Genomic DNA, 21,182 nt, shown 5'->3' on the forward strand with positions numbered 1-21,182 from the left:
TCTTTTATCCAGCGAGGGGCACTCTGTATAACAGGGGTCTGATTGCTCAAACTCCTGGATCTTGATTATAATTATATCCTTAACTGAGTTCTGAAACCCAGGACCAGTTGCATGGCTAGTATGAGTAGCTAACCCCTGCGTTCTTGATAATAATGTTTAAATATAGAAATAATCTATGTGTTTATCCGAGCTCCTAAATATCATCATTTCTCATCCAGAGACATTGCGACGTTTACATCTTGTGCATGCTGCTCCAGTAACCCTCGTTCTGATTGCTAGATGGCAGGGTTTGAGATTATGCAGAGTGCTCTGCAGCCTAGGGAGATTGGGGGGGGGGGGCATCAAAGTTAATGTGAAGCTCACTGTGGAATGGGATGCTCAATGTATTCTTTCTTCTCCCTCCAGGTGCCTGTGAGGCAATGCGCTCCTTTCAAAGGGGAGAGGGAGTGTGCTTCCAACTGGGGCTTGCCAAGTGTTTTCTTGGTCTCTCAGCGTGCCAAAAGCAAAGCCCAGGGCTTTGTATTGTACTTTCACATGCTGTGCAATCGGGAGCGCTAATTATTGCTTAAGTACTTAACACAGCAGGCTAAAAACATTGCTTTTTTACCCTCAGTCAGAGTTAAAGTGTTATAGAATAAATACATTATATACTGTCTCTTGTGTTGTACCTATTTTTTACACAATCACAATAGGGTTGGTACTTGCTATTCACTTGTCCTGGATAATTGATCAGTGCTTGCATGTGTTTTGAGCTTCTCCTCAGTTCTTGTTGCCTAGACATATGCAATGCAGGGTAGATCAGCCGTTGTGTCTTTATATTAGTAAGCACCAGCGCCATCTAGTGCACACCAGTGTAGTGCCAGCAGAACATAATGAAAGTTGACCCAAAGTGTCACTAGATGGTGCTGGCTGTTACTTTTAAAAAGACACGGCAGATATCTTTCACAGCGACTAGAACAGCAGTAAATTTAGACAGAAGTTTAGACAATAAGTCTGAGCTGTAATTAACAATGGAAATGAATGTGTATAATGTGTAAAATGACAGAATGCATATATCACACGCTAGGAAACCCATAGAGATTCACAACCACATCATTGTAATGCTATTATGCAATATATTTAACATGCCACTCTTTTAGCATGATATATCAGAAAAGGGTTAGGGTTAGGGTTAGGGTTAGGGTTAGGGTTAGGGTTAGGGTTAGGGTTAGGGTTAGGGTTAGGGTTAGGGTTAGGGTTAGGAGTAGGGTTAGGGTTAGGGTTAGGGTTAGGGTTAGGGTTAGGGTTAGGGTTAGGAGTAGGGATAGGGTTAGGGTTAGAGTTAGGGTTAGTCATATGATGCAAACAAAATGCACATAATAAGATATTAAACAGTTAAGAAACGAAATATTCAAAACGTTTTGTGTAACTCTTTGATCAGCAAATGTAGCAGATGTTAATGTTTTAGTACAGTGTGTTTTTCGATGATTAAAATCTCACACAGTCCATGAATATATGAGGAAATAAAGCCCTTCTGGCTTCTGAAAATCCCTTTTTGTATACAGCTGTCATCTTGGCATCGCTGTTAGGACAAGCGCTTCTGAAAATCAATTCATGAATAGACTTGAATTAGATGTGAATAGCCTGCTTATGCCCTACGTGCTTCATATTGACTTTGAGTTTTGCTGGTTTATGTCTCTGCATTGACTGAAGCAAACTAAGGGCACGGTGGTGATTTCTTATTATTTTGCTTCGCCTGCTGCAGTTACTATAGCGTGATCAATAATTATGTTCCATCTTCAGTGACTGTATTGACAAAATAAATTAAAAAGATTAGTTCTGGTTATGACTCAACCATTAAATAAGGAGGACAAATTGCTACTGAAAATTCTGTATAGCAAGGTGCGCTGGGCAGGACACGGCAGCTGGATGAAGTTGAAATGCCCAGTTTGAATGTATCCTCACTGCCAGTTGAGCCACTGTGGGGACTCCCTTTTTTAAAATTTGGAATCACCAATTGTATTTTACCCCATTTTCTCCCCAGTTTGAAATGCCCAATTCGTAAGCCTGGCTCACCGCTGCAAGCCAACTTGCACCTAAACCCTCCCCACTCCGGGCATCACTCGGCCGATTGTGCGCTGCCCCCTGGGAGCTCCCGTCCACGGTCAGCAGTGAAATAGCCTGGACTCAAACTGGCGACCTCCAGGCTATAGTTATCCAGGCTGTTACAGAATTAACAGAATTTTAAGCTATTACTTTTTAATATGATACATCTGTCCCCCATTACTGAATGACTGCAGGGAACATCTATTGTTTGTACGAGAGACACAGTATTATAGAGCTTTGTGTCAGTTACCAGCTAGGTATAAAAGAACAAACAAAACTATTCTCATAGGGCAACAGCAAATAAGAGCCCGTCGTTGAAGTCTCTGCAGATCAGATTTAACACAATAAAGTACAGAGGGTTTGTGTAGGAGTAGCGCTTGAATAATATACTGCAGCCACCCCCTTGTAGTTTCGAGCAGTGCAGCATCGTTCCTGCTTAACACTTCAGTCTGTCAGCTGAAATGGAGTGCTCTGCACTCGCTGTGCTGCAGGGCACTGTGCAGCAACAGGGTGGTAGCGATCAGAAGTCTGTAACATTTCACTGAAGAAGAGCTTCCAAGAGAAAAGGCAGGCGAAATGAGATGGAGGGGGCGGAGAAACTGAAGCGTTTCAAACTTTCTTTCCAAGCTTTTAAACTAGGTTGGCCATCTGCCCCAGAGCCTGTTGGAGTAAATAATGAAAGTCCTCTGAGAGGACAAGACAGGACAAGCATCTTATTTGCGTTTCTCTTATAACATGCAAGCAGCACCCGTTTCAGTTAATTAAAAAGCAAGGGGCCGTATAGTGTGTAGCTTACAGATAAACAACATCAGTTGAAATTATCTGAACAACACTCTTCACTCTATTTTAATCCAACTGGTGTTTATTGACCCACTTATTACAACAAAGATACACAAATGAGGTCTGAGAAAAATCAGGTTAATACAGTTTAGGGGGGGAGAAAGTAAGATCTGCCTCTGTTTATCCATATAAAAATATCCTACAGTGCAACCCCCAAACTATCTGCTTCATATCTAAAAGGTCACTCAGCGGTATTCAATGTAGCGAATAAAGAGCTGTCTTCAGTTTATGCAGCCTGTCATACATAATTGCATGTTTAGTTTTCAATCACTCTTTCAATGTCATAACCAAAGCAAACGAGATCAATAGCCCAGCCTGCTTTGCTGTATTAGGAATCAATGATTCAGAGGACAAAGCAGGCATTATACAAGCTTTTAAACACGACAGATTGGGACTGCAGTGGACTGGAGCACGACTCCTTGAGAAAAAAAAAACAATGAACAATCTTCGTGGCCCAGTAAGAAAACGCGGAGGTTTTATGATTGAATTGGGATTTTTCAATAGCACTTTATACAAAGTGTCTCTAATTACTGTGCATATAAAGTACACAGGTGTTACTTAATCAAGCCTTGTGTACTTACACAATTACAATGTTATTGTGCATCGTCACCATGCACTTAATGGGTATCTTTTTTAAATTTTTTATAACAGACAAAAAGTTTATCCTAGTGAGCAAATGTTTCAAATGAAGGAATAATTATTGTTGATTAAAAACTCTCTCTGTCAAAGTAAATACAACCTATATAAACACTTTAGAAATTCCCTTTATGTATTAATTGATGGGATGTTAATGGCATATTAAGAGAGCTTTTATTTCTGCATTGTTTTCCACAGTACGGGTACACACTTACTGCCTATGTTTGCTGTAGAGGAGAGTCTCGCGTCTGGGGCCAGACCATGCTAATGTAACAGGGCAGGGGCTGAGCGTGAACCGGCAACCCGGTGATCATCTTAACCACAGTGAAAGTGAGCCGGGCTCATCTGCGTTTGAACCGCCTCTCATCTGGGGCAGACTCCACAGCGGCAGGGCAGCGCACAACACTGCCTGTGACACTAATGCAGTTTGAGCCAAAGCAAGGTCTTGGTACAGTATTTAAGTTTTTAATAATAATTAGCTTATATTAAATAAATCCATGATAGACAGAGTGTATAAGATATGAATCAATGACTCCCCCGCTCTCTCTGTAACCTTTGCGTATTAAACAGCGTATTTGAACCACTCAGTTCAAGCTTCGTGCCTTGTAGTATCGCTCAGCTCTCATTATGAGCTGCAAGATTGAATTTGCTCAAGAAGTGGGACCTTTCCATGTACAATAGTGCAGCTCAATCAGAATCAAGAATGCGTGTATTAGAAATTAAAAATACAGAGTGACTCAAAATATCTATTTATTAAAGGGTAATTATGGTTTAAATTAAAGGGCATGCTTCAGTGAAGGTGAGAATTAGCAAGCAACCAGCCACAATTAAAATGCTGTTTGCTACCGAGGGTTACACAAGCTTTCTCTGATTAATAATAATTAAACTCAGGATCAAGTTTTGTACCTCGAATTACAAGTGAAGCTCATTTAAACTGCAGAGTAATTAGAGTCACCAGCTTTCTAGTTTTTTTTTTTTGAGGAGAAAAAACAGTGCAAAATAATAACTGGACTAAAAACTACAAAACACAGCTGACTTTAGCCAAACTGGCAATCCAGTTAGTGTTTGTTCATATTCTCTCTGCCCATAATAAACTGTACTAACTACTAAAGTAGATGTTAGCTATCACTGTAATGCAGTAATATTAGGGTTAGTGTCAGTCTCTATGATATAACTCAATCCTTCACCCTAATCCTAACCCGATCGCTAATTGCGTGCTTGCATATATATCATGCAAAACGATTTACACATTAAGCACATTGTAACTATGCATAATAACACTGCAATCATGTGTAAGTATACATGTCTTTACTAAGTAACTACTAGGTAAATACACAGTAATTCGAGACACTTCATGTAAATTAATTGTCGGTCAGTTCATAACTGGGTCTGGTCAACATGCAGTTATTCCATGAGCACGACACAAGAAGACACAAGAAGACTACGTGGCGACCTGATTCAAGCATTCAAAATTCTAAAAGGTATTGACAGTGTTGACCCAAGGGACTTTTTCAGCCTGAAAAAAGAAACAAGGACCAGGGGTCACAAATGGAGATTAGACAAAGGGGCATTCAGAACAGAAAATAGGAGGCACTTTTTTACACAGAGAATTGTGAGGGGCTGGAATCAACTCCCCAGTAATGTTGTTGAAGCTGACACCCTGGGATCCTTCAAGAAGCTGCTTGATGAGATTCTGGGATCAATAAGCTACTAACAACCAAACGAGCAAGATGAGCCGAATGGCCTCCTCTCGTTTGTAAACTTTCTTATGTTCTTATGACATTAGAATAGAAATGCTCTGAAGTTTGTGCTTCTGGAACCTCTCTTTGTAGTTAAAAGTTGTCCTAGCTGTGAGGGCGTATAGTTCTCCAATTCAATTGATAAAATACAGCTTCAATTAGGCTTTGCAAATTAGGCAATCTATCCTATTGTGCCCTGAATCCAACCGCTATGCTGGAAAAGAGATTCAGCTGTTCACGGTGAATTTGTGATTGCTTTGGTAGTTGGGGGGTCTGTGCTTCAAGTCTGAATAAATCTTTTGTTGTTGTTTTTTTTTTTTTGTTTGTTTGGAAAGCCGTGGGTTTTCAAAAGCTATGGAATCACAATTCAATCACAACAGAAACCTGGAACAAAGTTGCCATGGAAATAACACTTTACTGATACCCCTCAAAAAAAAAAAAAAAAATATATATATATATATATAATTTTAAGTTGCTAGTGAGGATATGAGCATTAGCTGAGGAAATGAGCTCAGGAGATAAAGAACACACACTCAGAATGACAAAAAAAAAAAAAGATTTAGTGATGCTGCTATTATAGAATGCTATTACCCCTCAACTAAAAACTATTGTGGAGCCTGCTCTCGCCAGCTCTTGCCAGCTCTTGCCCGCTCTCGCCAGCTCTCGTCCGCTCTCGTCAGCTCTGGCCAGCTCTCGTCCGCTCTCGCCCGCTCTCGCCACCTCTCGCCCGCTCTCGCCAGCTCTCGTCTGCTCTTGCCAGCTCTGGCCAGCTCAGGCCAACTCTCGCCCGCTCCGCCCGCTCTCGTCCGCTCTTGCCAGCTCTCTTGGAAATGTCAGATTTTTTATATTATAAAGTTTTTCGTTAAGTATATGGAAAACTACTAAAGCGGTGTGCAGTTCAATATGTTAATGTAACACTATTCATCAGGCTTCATTTGACTTTATGAAGCAGAATGAGTTGATTCTATTTATAACACTTTGGAGAGCGCTGCATGCATTTGACTCGGGTATGTCATTGGGTTAACCCCTTCCAGTCTGTTTCTTTCTAATCATCTGATGAGACGCCAGGATACAGGGGGGTGGAGGCACTGCTATCTGAAGTCAAAAACAGGAAAGAGTCAGGAATTATTGACACTTGTTTCATTGCTGTGATTTCCCTCAGCTTGGAAATCTCCACCCTAGCCACTGGTCAGAAGCACAGAATAAACGGAAAAGTATCGATAACAACCAAGCAGAACAATTCTAACGAGTGAGTGGTTTATCACAGAATTTTAAAAGCCCCTGAAAATACACGCTGAAAAGAAGCAAACCTAGTTGACTAAAATTGGCAATTACTGGAATTTCGCAGAAGGAAGAAACCTCTCCCTGTATTGCAAAGTGTAAGAAGTTAGAAATTGTATTGGTGTGTGACTTTTATTATATCTGTCTCCAATATTTTGAATAGAAAGATCTCTGCGATGCATTTTAATCAGGAACGCTAGTACAAAAGGCTGCTGTTGATTTATGAGAATAGACAAAACCTCCTGTTGAAGCTGTCAGTCTTTGCTGTAAAATTATATTATGGGAAATGAGCACATTTCCTTCAGAGCTCTTATCAGCCTTGCACATGCTTGAAGCAAAGAATACGAGGTCTATATGGTGAAACGTCAGCAGTTCATATTTAAAATAGGCACGTGGTTTTCTGCATTGAGATCACAATAAGTTCCCCAGTGCTATTCACTGAACAAGGCATAAGCGCTGATAATGGATTTGGTTTATTACAGGTTACAGGGCGGTGAGCCAGCGAGGCAGCATTGGCACACACTGAAGTTAAATGGAAGCTGAGGTCTGTTGCATTTTCAGAACTGTTGCGTCACTCTTTTAATTTGGAATTTGCAGTTAAAAAGAATTCCAAAGGCAACCGTGCTGGTTTTGAGAATAAAGACTAAACATCCTGAATCGATGCTTTCACGAGTTACTCTTCACTTCTGGCTTCCTGCCGTAGACACAGAGACGGGGGCAGTGGCAGATGAACAATATGCTAAAAATGGTGTATGTTATATTTTCTTATTCAGAATGTAAAATTCTGCAAACCTACTGTAGTTTTGCAGGAAAGAAATCAGTTGAAAGCCTGATGTCCTATTTCAGTGCATATTGCAAAAATGAAGATCTAATTGTGCAGTTACATTACAGAGGACCTTCGATTCACAGAGATGTGCTAAATTTGACACTTGATGAGTCAATAAGCCAATGGCTTATCTCTTCCTTGTGTTTCTCTCTCTCTCTCTATTGATTGGGATAATAATTATTTCACTTAATCCCAGGCTTTAGGTAGCTCTCCTCTTAACCCCTTAAACAAATGGCTGTTCTCTGCCTGTCATCTTACCAGAGGTGACCTGCTCACTTCCACTTGAACAAAACAGCCTTTTCTTACAGCATTTGCAGAGACAGCTGCAGAACCGATAGCTTCAAATTGTGTCAGATGCTACAGTAAACACGCAGGAACTAATAAATGCGTTTTAGACAGACTTTAAAGCGTATACATGCGACAGTAACGATTTGGCTGCAGAGGATCCAATTTGCTAATGGAATATCAGACTGGTCGCTGACAATAATCGATGCGTAGAGAACTTTAATCTGAAGCAAGAAGCAAATATTCTCACAAAAGCCTTCACATACTGAAAGCATGCCTGTGTATATTGTTATATCTTGTGATAAAATCTAGGCTTGTATAAATACAGCGCTTCCTCAACACGTGTTGATAATTCACTGATATGGGTTTCATTTTCAGATATCCTTTTGTGTTGCATGATGTCGGAAGCAGAGCTTCATTTGCATCCCTTTCTTGATCTTGTGCCTGAGCATCTAGAAAAGCCGGGGGTGCTCTCTTCAGAAAGAGGAATGGAACACAGCCGGATTGATGCGATGTGGGTAGAGATATTAGCACTTAATGAGTAAAGAAGCTTAGGTGGTGAAGAGGCACTAGCTGGGAGTTCTAATACTTTACTATAATCCCCAGCTTGCAATTGGATGGAAGAAGGAGTGAGAGGCTTCCTGACTTTCCAGGGATAACCTGCCATTGTCCGGATGATTGAGCTGCAGCAATGAAACTGAATGGGATTGCATGCGATCAGCCCATGGTCGTCACTCCTTGGAATAATTCATCAATGAGTTTATGCTGCTGGATGATAAATGACAGTTTAAAGGATTTCAATGAAATTAAACTCATGCTTTGCAGCTCACAGGCATGCGTGTTATATGCTGCACACTATGAGATGGCATTAGTAAAGGATCACCAGTAAGCACAGATTTAAAGGGAATTGTGCGTGACGTACTGCACATCTGAGAATGAGAAAGAAAGTACGATCGAATCACTTCACACGCCATTCTTTGCTTTTTATCTTTTTTATTTTATTCCACTCGCTTAACTTATTCATTTTTATTTGACTCCAGCATCTGAACAGATCAGCTTAGCACATGTTTCTTACCTGATCTAATTATTAAATAGGAAGCTCTTATTTTATACAGGCAGGCTATGTTTTCATACTGTGCCATGCCTGTTTGAACACCCAGGAGGATTGAGCTGCTGCTTCGTTCTGTCATTTTTATTTGATTCGATTTAACATTTTCAGACGGGTCTAAAACCATGTCATGTTCAGTCAGAATGGAGGCCCTGGGTTTGACAGAGAGGGTGTCCTTTTCCATTATTTCACAAGCTCTGACATGTATGCTTTTACACAATCTCAATATGCATTGCCAGGCTCCTGTACACAGCACTTACAAATTGGCACAGAATGGTACATCTTCATACTATCCTACAACAAGCAGGGACTTTATTACCCATACTGTATCTTGGTCACCCTAAATGGATCCCTCCTGCATGCAACATTGCAACGAACAAAAACACAAGAGCAGCGGTACCTTAAATATTATTAATTTACTAGCAAAGCAGAAGAGTTTTTCTATTACAATGTTGAATCTAGCTGCATTAAATATAAATGATACGCATGAGGCTCTCTGTACAGCGCAATGCACTTTGTGTTTTACCTTGCCAGTCTGCCGCAGTCTGACATGGATTTTGAATGCAAATCAACACATTTGAAAAGCTGGAAAAAATGTAAATGCTGTTGACTCTGAAGACACATTGGCGTCTAGCAGGGCCCAGAGCAACATGCCGGCACAGGGTCAAGCCAAATGCAGAGACCATTCCTGTGCTCACATGGTGTGCGCTCAGTATACACCGTAGTGCAGTGGATTTGCAAGTGACAGGGAGTGAATCACGCTTGCAATACGATTTACACAAAATCACTTCGAGGAAAGTAAACATGAGTATAGCCAGGGATGTCTGATGTAATATTATTATTATTATTATTATTATTATTATTATTATTATTATTTATTATCATCATCATCATCACTGGCCTTGACAACTGGTCTTTCAGTTTATGATATCATTCAAAACCCCTACATATATATCAATGTGTTATAGTGCAAGAAAATGTCATTTGAATCTACTCACTCTTTTATCTATAGCAGTGTATTTGAAATGTTCTCAGCAGAATGAATGTGTTCTGAGTAATAATGTTAATGTATGTTTATTGCTTGCTATTCTTGAGATATCTTTTGAGACTTGATTCATGAACAGCATGTCATTATAGCATGATAGCATTAATTCACAGGATCAACATGTTGTTTTCCACCCCACCCAAGCCAGCGTGTTTCCCTGCTTTTCACATGGCATGTTGTGGACTTCGTGTTCTTATCCTCGGAAATGCCAAGCCCCATCGGAAATCAGAGCCACTGACTGCTGGGTCATGACTTTGAACCGTTCCAATAATACCTGGGATTTGGTTGTGGTGGATGCACGAGGTCAGCTTCATGCAAACATGAAACTAATGTCAGTTTCCCCCTCAGGGTTTTGTCATCCTAATCCTGACACAAAGCTAATACTTGATGATTTTCAAAGCCTGCATGCCGTTTCCTCTTCCGAAGGGCTCGCCTCAAGCACGAAGTAGAGGCAGCAGAGCTGGGTGTTGTTTTCGTGTTGTAGTCACAGGGCATGCACTATGTGTTGGAACTGCCACTAAAAATAGAGTTCAGCAGATCGCAGTCCCTCCTTCCTGTCTTTGCAATGAATCAAAAAGGGGGTGCAAACTGTCTGCAGAGCCACTGTAATTAAATATAGAAAGAACCAAAAACTGCATGTGACAGAAAAGGGCTTTAAACGAGTTGACTTTGTTGCAACCCCCTGCCTCGCGGCTTTGTGTCTGAGGCCCAGTGATTACAGCTCAGTAGGGGAATGCAGAGCTGAGCCCTTCAACGTTTGCTTGAGTGTCCTACTGCTTGAGAGAAAACAAGAGAAAGCTGGCGTGCGCCTGAGGTATCAGTTATCCTAAGCAAGCTTCTTGTTTAAGCAGGCGTTGTATATCATCCTCTCTTTCAGTTACCACATCCTTTCAATCGACCCTTTCAATCTCAGCAGTTAATAACAGGACACCTGCCCCCTCACTAGAGCTCTCCAAGAAGCACAGCTGGTACCTCAGAGTGTAACTGCTAACCTGTCCCCCCTGCAACACTGTAGTGGAGGCAAGAAATTCATCAGTGAGAAATACTACAAAGAACAAGTGTGGTATTCCTTCTGGTAAGCCTACTCCAAAATCAATACATAATACCCTTCCTAAGCAGATAGCATTAGCACAGTTACTAGGGGAGACAGAACAGCCTAGTGCTATGGAGCAACACCTGTATCTGACTTATTTAAAATAAATATGATTGCTAATATTCAGAGCAATGCAAATAGAAAGGCATTAAAGACAATCACTATGAAGGTATGGGAGTAAGCTCTCTGCAAATGCTAAAGAATTAGATTGTGGCAGACTTCGTTTGCACATTAATCACGTGGAGATGATCCTACAGGGTGCAAGGGCAAATTCAATTCTATTTGCAATTTCATGCCAGGAGCGTTGGTCTGAGCAGGCAGTTTTTCAGTAAGACAAGCATGTAAGCTGCAATTATGCTGCTAGCCCCTCCGTTCCAAAAATTGTATTTATAATTAAAAATACAAGAATGCTGGTAAACTTCAATTGGGAAAGGTTTAGCAAAAAATTGTGTAGCGCCTCTTTATCAAGCCACGTCCACCCGACTGGACGCAGCATCGCCCTGGTGTGGGACAAGTTCTGAAGGCATGCCCTGGATCTCTTGATTACTCTGGAGAGCCGGGCTGACCGTGTTCTTAGCACAGTTGTACCCGGAGAGCGAGCGCTAGTTTCAAGACTATAATGCATCCATCCACCCAAGGATTGCTTTGATGAGCATGACAGAGGCTTCGGGGGTCTGCCATGACCACCGCAATCAACACAAATGAACCAGGATGCCGTGTTTGTCTGCACCAGCTGCATTGCATTTTCACTTCTATAAAGAAACTTTGACTAGTTTGGCAACAAGCAGCTATTTGCTAGATGGTACTGATTCTTGCTTTTACGATGACACTTTGGCTAATCTAGCCTTGGTTCCTAATAGCAACGCAACTGGAACTGAAGAGCAGCTCCTGTATGAAGGTGAAAACACCTTTACATAAATATATAAAAGAGCAGTATAAAAAAACAAGAGCACCATTATATCATGCTGTCACAATGAACTGGTCAGGGAATTTTACCTCGTGTAACTGGTTGGGTCTGAGCTATAACAACACCTTATCATCCATATGCTGACTCTACCGATGCATCGATCTTTAACAGCTCTTTCCTGGTTGAGGTTTGTTTGCACCTTTTAGTGTTGATTTAACCCTGTTTCATATCCTGCGGTAATGTTTCTTAGGGCAAGGTTATGCTGCTACGCTGTTGTCTGAAATTCTCTCAGTATAATCTCTGTTTAAACAATACTGGTATCCATTGAAAGGCAACATGTTAACAAGATGACCTCCACTGGCTTCAGCAGCTGGAAGATTGCTCTGGTGCTTCATGCCAAAGAGGTTTGCAGGGCGTTATTGGAAATACAGCGTGTCACAGTGGATGGTACGAAGCAGACTTTGGCTCATGTGTGCCGAGGCAGCAGCTGTGATTGGCAGTCCTGCTTGAGGGCAAGCCAAGTGAAAACGCTGCGCGAAGCTTGTTAGTCGTGAATTACATCCTACATAATTGTGCTTAATTGTGTAAAAGCCTTCAATCGACACCTGGACAGAAACTGCATAAAAAAGGCTACAGGCTAAAACATTTATAAAAGATCTGAGCTGATCTGGGCTTGTCTGGAGAATCCTACCTGCCAGCTTTCCTCAAGCCATTCACATCATATGACAATGTGACCTTTCAACTGTGCCAGCCTCACCTACACAACATCCATAGAGATCCACTGTAGGATATTTATTAAATATGGGCTTTGGCCCATACACTATCCTCCAGCCTTCTAGCTAGAACAACACATTACATTTACAAGAGTTCCAGTGCCTTAATAATCTAATATTTACATCAATGCCAGCATGCGAAAAATGACACTTCCATGAGAGTTCTGTTTTCACCGTGTTGCCATGGCTGCAGTCATCCTGAGTGGTGTTGCAGGTTCTCAGTGAGTTCCAGAGTTTCTGCTGGGTTCTAGTGCCCCGCTATAGTTCCACGTAACACAGGCTAGTTCAGCCACAGTGTCCCTTTACAACTGAAAACCACCTTGCTTCCTTTTTGTTTTTGCTGTCAATACATTGCTATGCTCTGGGTGGTGCTGGCGCTTGCAATGTTAGTAAGCTGGTTGTGAAAAGCTAACTAAAACAGAGCTCCTTAAAATACCCTACAGCAACTGGGGAAGGAAAAGACAAGAGCAAATCAAGGCACCGCTTAGCATTAATATCTGCAGTACAGCATTATGTCAAGGAAATGCAGCGTCCTGCCTGGCAGAAATAACAGTGCTTTTTCCAGTGAGTTACAGTAACCCAAATGCAGAACTGCACCTAGCAGTGATATCAGCCCATACGACTGGGAGATCTGCCACAGCAAACACCTACACTGCAGCTCTAATTCAGCTCCATTTAAAACAGATTACACATCTGTCCTATCCAAATCACTTGACTAGGGAGGACAGGCAACCTCACAAAAAGTCTCAATTTATAAAGAGGTCCAAATATCTATTAGAAAAAAACCAAAAACAAACAGCCAAAGGGTTTAACAAGTCTATCGGTCCCATTGCCAAACCCTGATACGCTACACTGAGTAACTCTCCAATAATTCAGAACTCGTATGCTGTGTCACAATGCAACAGCAAATCCATTGAAATAATGATTTCTGAAAGATGTGAAATTCACACACAGCTCGGCACCGGTTTTCAACAGCATAATAAACAGTCCCCCGGCAGCTCCCCTGAGAAAGGCACGGCAGTGTGGTGTGAAGGGGGAGTCAAGCAGTCAGGGGAGCGCATCCTGGCTGTGCAAAGTTGCAGATCTTAAGATGGCCAGTAAGCTCAAGCAGACACAGGCTCGGGTTGGTAGTTTGGAGAAATCTGCCGTCGAGCTCTTGCAGAGGGATCTTCATTTAGACCTTCTGAAATGTGGAAAAAAACAGGAGTAAAATAAATGGACAATTTTTTTTTTTTTGCATTTGTATCTCAGGCATGCCAAAGCAAAGTCATTATCAAAAATCACACATCATTTTAAGTAATTATTTTTAATAAGTTGGAGGTAATACCTCCCTTGCATCCCATCCCTAACAATCTTTTATCTGGATCATTTCATTTCATGTGTTTGAATCTTTAGCAAAAAAAAGCTGCTTCATTTAAAATGACTTTTTTTTTTTTTTCCAGTTGTAAAATGGGACTCGACTGTATTAATTTTACTTGACATTTCTACTGTCGTGCAGGCATTTCTCATGCACTGTTTTTAAAACAGACAGAAAACAGTATTTCAATGTATTTTGTTTTGGTTGAAATTACATTGCTAATCTTATACCAAAAATTACAATGCAGCAGACATTTCTTGGCCCTAAGTTGCGTTTCTGTGATTTTTTTTTTGTTTGTTTGTCATAATTTTCACACTCTTTAAAATTTCAATATTTTTCCTACGACTTCTGTGGAAGAGAGAACACCAACCACAGAATCTCTCCCCTTAACAGAGTTAAAACCAGAGCACAGTGCTTGGAATCTGATAGACAGAGAAACGGATTTCAAAGGGCTACAACGTACTGTGTGACTTTAAGCGATTTCCATTCAACTACAGCCCCAGCACAAAGCCACGGGTCATTTTTCAAGCTGTCAGTGCCAACAGACACTCTGTATCATAAAAAAAATGATGAGGCGAGTTAACAAATGCCTTAATGTGCCATAAGATCAGAAGACAAAATTAGGCAATAAGGTGAAAATGGAGTAAATGAGCTCTTATTAAACGTGTATGAATTCAGCAAATGAATCCGTTTGATTAGGGTTATTACTGACACGCTATAAAAAGGAAAGAAAGCGGATGGGCACTCAAGCTTATTTTCACCAGTTTCATCTTTAAAAAGAGACTTGATTATTCCTAAAAGGGAATATTATGGGAAGGCTTAAGACCGCCTAAGTGTCCATTTGGAGTGGCCCCTGAGTGTCTGACTCTCTTGAACTGAAAGCTGGTTCTCATGTGTGATTTACGGATACCGTTTGACCTGCTAAGGCCACAATCTGCCAGAAGTCCAAGATTAACTGCCTGTCTCTGGGCTGACAAGAGCTCATGCTGCTAATTTTCCATGATCTACGGCTCTAATGGTTCTTTTTCATCTTCAGGAGATGGGGGGGGGGGGGAATGATGGACTGCAAAGCTTTCCATTACACTTCAGCCTCTTCATTTGCAAGATGCAGGCGTTTATAGCAGGTAGAATAAAGCAACGCAGGCCTGCTGAAAGCAGGAGGGACATCAGGATTAAGATCAGAGCCTTCTTTAATGAGAGCCAAGTCTTTCAGATCTCTTACTGGTACAAGAAAAGGGTGTTGATTATAGCAGTGAAAGAGACTCCTGGAACATCACTGAGGGGACTGACTCGTACCCTCAACTTTAAAACTGCTGTTTTGAGATATATACCAATGTAACCTTCATTGAGGTCTAGGATAAGGACTTATTCGGGTTGTCTCTATCTTGCTATGAATCTCTCCATGCTTATCTCAGTAATGAGATCTGTGCAATGATTCTTATCAGATATAATGCCCATCAGCTTGATACATTCATTTTTGCCCTCAGACGACTGTGTCAAGAGATGCGTTCCACGGCTGTTTGGCGACTTTTGATTTTATTTTGATTTTATCAAGGACTTCTATCATTAATAAAGTAGAAAGATAAAAGAAACATGATGGATGTCATAATAAAAATAAAATGCAGTAATAAAAACCAGCAGATGGACAGAAGGTCCTCGGAATCCTACACGCAAGCTTATCATGTTTAATAATGAGAGATGCTTAATGCAAAGTGTTACCTACAAGACCTGGCAGGTTTTTTTTAAGAGGAGGTATTAATCAGTTCAGCAATCTTATATTTAGTAACTGCTATGTAAATACACAGTAATTAGAGACACTTCATGTAAAGTGTTAGCGGATTCTTGTTGCCTGTGAACTGTATATTGAGTTACATTAGATTGATGGGAAAGTTCTATGAGCTCTTGCTGTCCCTTACGATCCTCGCAAAAATGAGATTCTGCATCTGCTAATAAAAAACACAAGAATACCAGACAGAACTTAGCCAGACTATGGGGGGTAAGTTCCCATCATAATGTTACATTGTACCTCACGACTAGGTATCAAATATCATTTTTATCATGCCTGCTCAATTCAGTATCTTTTTACCTTACTGTATTTAACTAAAGGATTGCCATATGTCTCCTCTAATGCAGTTGAAATGAAATTGAAGAATGAGGGGCCTGTGTAAGAGCGGAGAGTGTCTCTTTCTACAGCGGCAGCACAGGCAGGTGCAGTGACAAGATCACTGACTCATCTCTGTGCCTCCAGCTTGTTCTCATTTTGTTCGCTTTTCAGGACCCTTTTGCGACAAGAACGAGAAAGCATTTGGTGAGGAGCTGCTGTCATTAAACTCATTTCATCGACTGCTTTCTCAAACTCCCTGGAGGTGAAATGAAGGACACGCATTTAATTTAATGTACGGAAATGTCTCAGTTCGGCAAACCTTAACCCAAGCGTTATATTAATCTATATTAAAAAATATAAAGACATTTTTCGAACATGCTGTGTTTTAAGAGGCACATTATCTGTAAAAAAAAAAGGGTTATTAATTTGTTAATCAATGTTTTAACGATTTGAGCATTTTTCCAGATATATTTGAAAATGTAAAGGCAACTCCCAGGTGGACAAAAGCAAGGAATATTACTGTCATGTCGAATCAGATGCACGGCGTTATTGCTTCTATTTTTTTTGCTAAATCAAACATTTAATACATTCACGTCATGCAGCTCTTTTCAAGCAACAATTACGTTTTCAACACACACAAAAAAAAATCAATAAACGCCGCTTTCGCTTTCCTCAGATCTAAAACCATAAAGGTGTATTTTCATTTTCTGCAGACAGTATGTGGTTCTGAATTAAAAAACAAACAAAAAGCAATAGCAAGAATAGATAAGTAATTAAAAATAATATATAGCATTCATCCTTGAGCTGTTGATTCAAAAGTGAACAGCAGTTCTAGAACCCTGATTACATTCTGCTCATGTTCCATGCAGCGCTTCAAAGAGGTCCTTAAATGCATTAGTAATGAGCCTGGGTGCTAATCAGGTTAAAACACATAGGGAAACCTACGGCACTCTTCAAAGCAGGATTCTTAGCCATGCCGCAACCTCATTTTTGCAACAATTTTAACACTGGGTTTTAAGAACTCTTAATTAACAATTAGATTCTTAACTCATTAGTGAATATATTTCTCCTTGCTATATTCCATAACCTTTTTGTCATTAGTTATTTAAAGAGAGTTTTTAAAATTAGTAATATGCAGTTTGGCAATCATGAAACTGTTTTAGACTATGTACTTATTAAACAATCTGCAAAAATTATATGTATAAGGTATTTTAGGTCCACTATGCAAATTGCCAGTGAAAATACAAAGCAAGATACTGTCCCCAAGACTCAGAGGAACCCCCAGCAAAGAACTGCAACTTGGCACAGCCAGGATTGAACCTGCGCTCCCTGGACTGCATGACTTGCTCTGTACATCATACGGTCTTGGCTTTGGTGACCCACTCAGGGATCAATCGCAAAAACAGAACATTTAAAAAATGAAACAGGCTGTTTTATATTACACACTTATTGCTTGTATCAGTGTAACCTGTCCTTTTCTTAGATCCCTCCATTTCCCGGTAATTTATTTATTTGTATAAAGATGTCATGCTGCTGAGTGCTTGAGGAGGTGGAAATAGAAGAAAACAGAAACCAAAAGACAATGCTTAATCTGGGAAGAGATGGCTGTCATAACTGGAGACTGGTTAGTGGAAGATGAGAGCTTAAAGCAGCACACACCCACTCAAAAGAGGCAGAACTTCTTAATGCTCGCTTCTCAAACGCCAGAACAATACCCTGAAGCTCAAACACAACATCAACAGGCAGTAGCCTCTCAGAGAATACCCTGCACGGGCACCATTGTGTTATTACCCCTCGGTGTAGGAAGCAGTCAACTCAGTTCAAATTAATAAGGCTGAGGTCTGAGTTCCTGTTGTATAGTTGGGTAAGTCAAGTCAGCAAGTGCCCAGAGTGTGGTCCACACAGTCACTGCAGAGCTATAGAAATGAGCTATAGTCAGTGGTTGTACTGGCTGTAACACAGATTCCTAAGGGTCAAAGTTAAAAAGCTTCTCAGCATGAACCCTTTTTCATTGAATTCTTTACTTGGCAGCAAAGAGGTTGAGATTACCCACCTGCAGCATTAACACGGCTACAATGCACAGCACTTTCAAGAGATGTTTTCTGTCAAGCTTGCTTTCAAAGCAGCCTTTCAAGGAAGCCCAGGGTCTGCATCCTGCCCAGCATAATATCAACACTCCCTTTTTCACTTCCATAGAAATGTCAACTCTCGCTGTGTGATCTTCCTTGTCATTTGAAATGAGCGAGATTTTTTTTAGATGTCTGCATGCTAAAAAAAGCAGAGCTGGAGTTGAAGAATAAGACGATGCCTGGAGGCTTTTAAGCCACTGGGCTCCACTTCATCGGAGAATAGGTCAAACCTCTGATTCTAGAAAACGCAGTGCAGTTTCACAGAGCCGAACCTGGACATGCGAACGGGTTGTACACAGCTGGACCCTTCTCAGCCCTGGACATTACTGAATTAACCCATGCCTTAGGCGAGTACAGCAGGGATTGTAAAGCTGTATCTTATAGATATACATGCACAGGCTTTCACTTCCTGAACAGATTGCTGCTATTCAAATAACACAGTAATTAAAGTCAAGAGTTACCATAAAAGCTGACCACAATACAGTTACAGTGTTCTGTAGTGCTTACCATATTTTATAATGTTTTTTTTTAAACTGTGGTTTATTCCACTTTTCTATGCTTTTACTATGGAAAATAAGGGATCCACAAAGGGCAGAGTGTTGCAGGGGGGGCTGGCTAAAGGGTTACACTCTGGGGTACCAGAGGTCAGAGGGCGCTGCTTTAAACTTATAAAACGTGACCAGAATGGAATGACTGAAACAGCAAATGATTATAAACTGCAGGAAGAATGCATTAGATAGCAGTGCTGTTTCATACCAGCACCGAGCTGTGTGCATTTAGCAGCTGATGAATTTTTAAGAGGTAATGCAGTTTAATTGAAGTTGTTGATCACATCCGAGTGAAAATGCGTCTTGGTTTGGGTTGGCTTTCTTATGTGCTTGAATAGAATGACTTTCCCCTTTTTAATGACTAATAATGATCGCTCTTTTTATGCACCCAGAAGATTGTGCATTTTCTACATTTACAGGATGTTTCTGAATTATTAATACTCTAAATTGGGCACTGCCACTGTAATCCATCCTTGATTTATGCTCTCTCTCTCTCTCTCTCTCTCTCTCTCTCTCTCTCTCTCTCTCTCTATGATTTCTGGAATCTTGTTTGTACAGCATTTCTCACAGTTATCTTGAAAAGTGCCCAGACTTTCAGCAGATGGATCGTGAAAATACAAAAACAAATGTTTTAAGTGTGTTTCCACATGTTTCACGTGTGTAATTAGCCCAACAGCACAGCATGTCATTTAGTTAAACAGTTTTGTTTTTTTTTAATAGTTTGTTATATTTAATGTTTTTAATAACGCCCGGGTGATCGGTATGTCATGTACAATAAGAGACAGGCTGCATATTAACCGTGTCTCGCTGTGAATTGTAAATGAGATATTTCAATGTCAAACGCTGAGGTATCTTAAGCACTCACTCAGGTGTGATGAATAAGATGACAGCTCAGAGCATTCCCAGTTGAATTTGAGATATTTGTTTTTTGCACTATTCCTTCTGATTAATAAATTGCAAAGAGTCCCAGGGTTTACGGAGAGATAATCTAATTTGCTAACACTGTTTCTGCAGACACCGGTTCCCCACTTATTTTTTAAATCTTATGTTCAATTAATAACCCCTAGGTGGTGATCCCATTTTCCATGAGCGGGAAATAACCAACGGATTGCTAATGTCCTTATTTTGTATTTGAGTTTTAATTGGCTGTGACATTGGGAGCATTCTGCCCAAAAGATAATGACTTGAACATACCAAGAGCTGCATGGAGGAGAGGGGCGAGGGGAGACAAACAGCCTGCATCTTCCTATCAGAAGCTGGTATAACTGACAGTGATCTCACCAAGTAGACGCTGGGGCTGATTGAAAGGCTCTTGCCAACATGTCTGGCAACTACGGTTGAAAAGCAGCACTGAACTCCTGGTCGTCAAAGCACCTCAACACAGACTTCCCAAATCTTATACTGAGAAAGCGGAACAAGAACCCTTCCCAATGAACGCAAGCATCGTTAAATATAAAGGTCTGTAAACAGAAAAAAAGAAGACATTTGAATAGACTTACCCCTTGACTGTCGGGGAGAGGAGTGGGAATCTTAATGAGTGGTTGGAAATAGCTTTATGAAAAGGTCAGGAAACATGCAAGCAATTACACAGGGAAGAGTGGAGGCAAACATTGCTGTTCTCCAGTGATGCACAAATTAAAGCAAGTAATTAGTTTACATGTGGTTGAACCTCTGGCAAGCGCTGTCATTCCATCAGCGCTGTTCTGACAGCATACTTATTCACAGAATAAGGCATCGCGTTTGATATCCATTCGGAAATTACTGTGTTGCTTGTTGGGTACCACTGTGTTTGATTAACGTTGGAGAGAAAACAATGCATTCAGAGGCTTGAGACTTTGCATACCACTGAGAGCCCGCTATTATTGTTCTGCACGAGCCATTAAGAGTTTATTATCTGGGTATGCAAAACACAAGCTACTGTGCAATCGTCCCTGAAGCACTGGGAGTGTCGTTTTAGTAGCGGAAGGACAAACGCAGGTTTAATACTGTAGATAGAAGCCTTCAGTGCTAACCAAAGCTATAAAATCTATTCTATTGTCTCTAATTGGACCCTATTGACAAACCTTCAAGGAGTGCTTGGAAGCAATCATAGCTAACAAAATAGTTCTCTAAACCTTTCCGCTTTCTCCACCTTGCAATACATTTTATAGGTACTTAAATCTTAAAATGTGTAAATCTTTGCACAGTACATGTAAGTGCACAGTTGTATCAGAAAAGGGTTATGCTGTGCAAACAGATTTACATGTCCAGTACATTGTAACCCTGCATTGTAATTATAGGTAAGTGCACATGCATTCGCTATGTAACTACTCTGTAAATACACAGTAATGAGAGACAGGTAATGTAAAATGTCGCTGGTTTGTTTTTTAAATACCCAAATTGAAGTTTAAAATGCAAGCAAAAAGCCAAAAGACCCTAGTAAAGGG

This window comes from Polyodon spathula, chromosome 25 (assembly GCF_017654505.1).
Source record: "Polyodon spathula isolate WHYD16114869_AA chromosome 25, ASM1765450v1, whole genome shotgun sequence".
Classification (NCBI taxonomy): Eukaryota; Metazoa; Chordata; class Actinopteri; order Acipenseriformes; family Polyodontidae; genus Polyodon; species Polyodon spathula.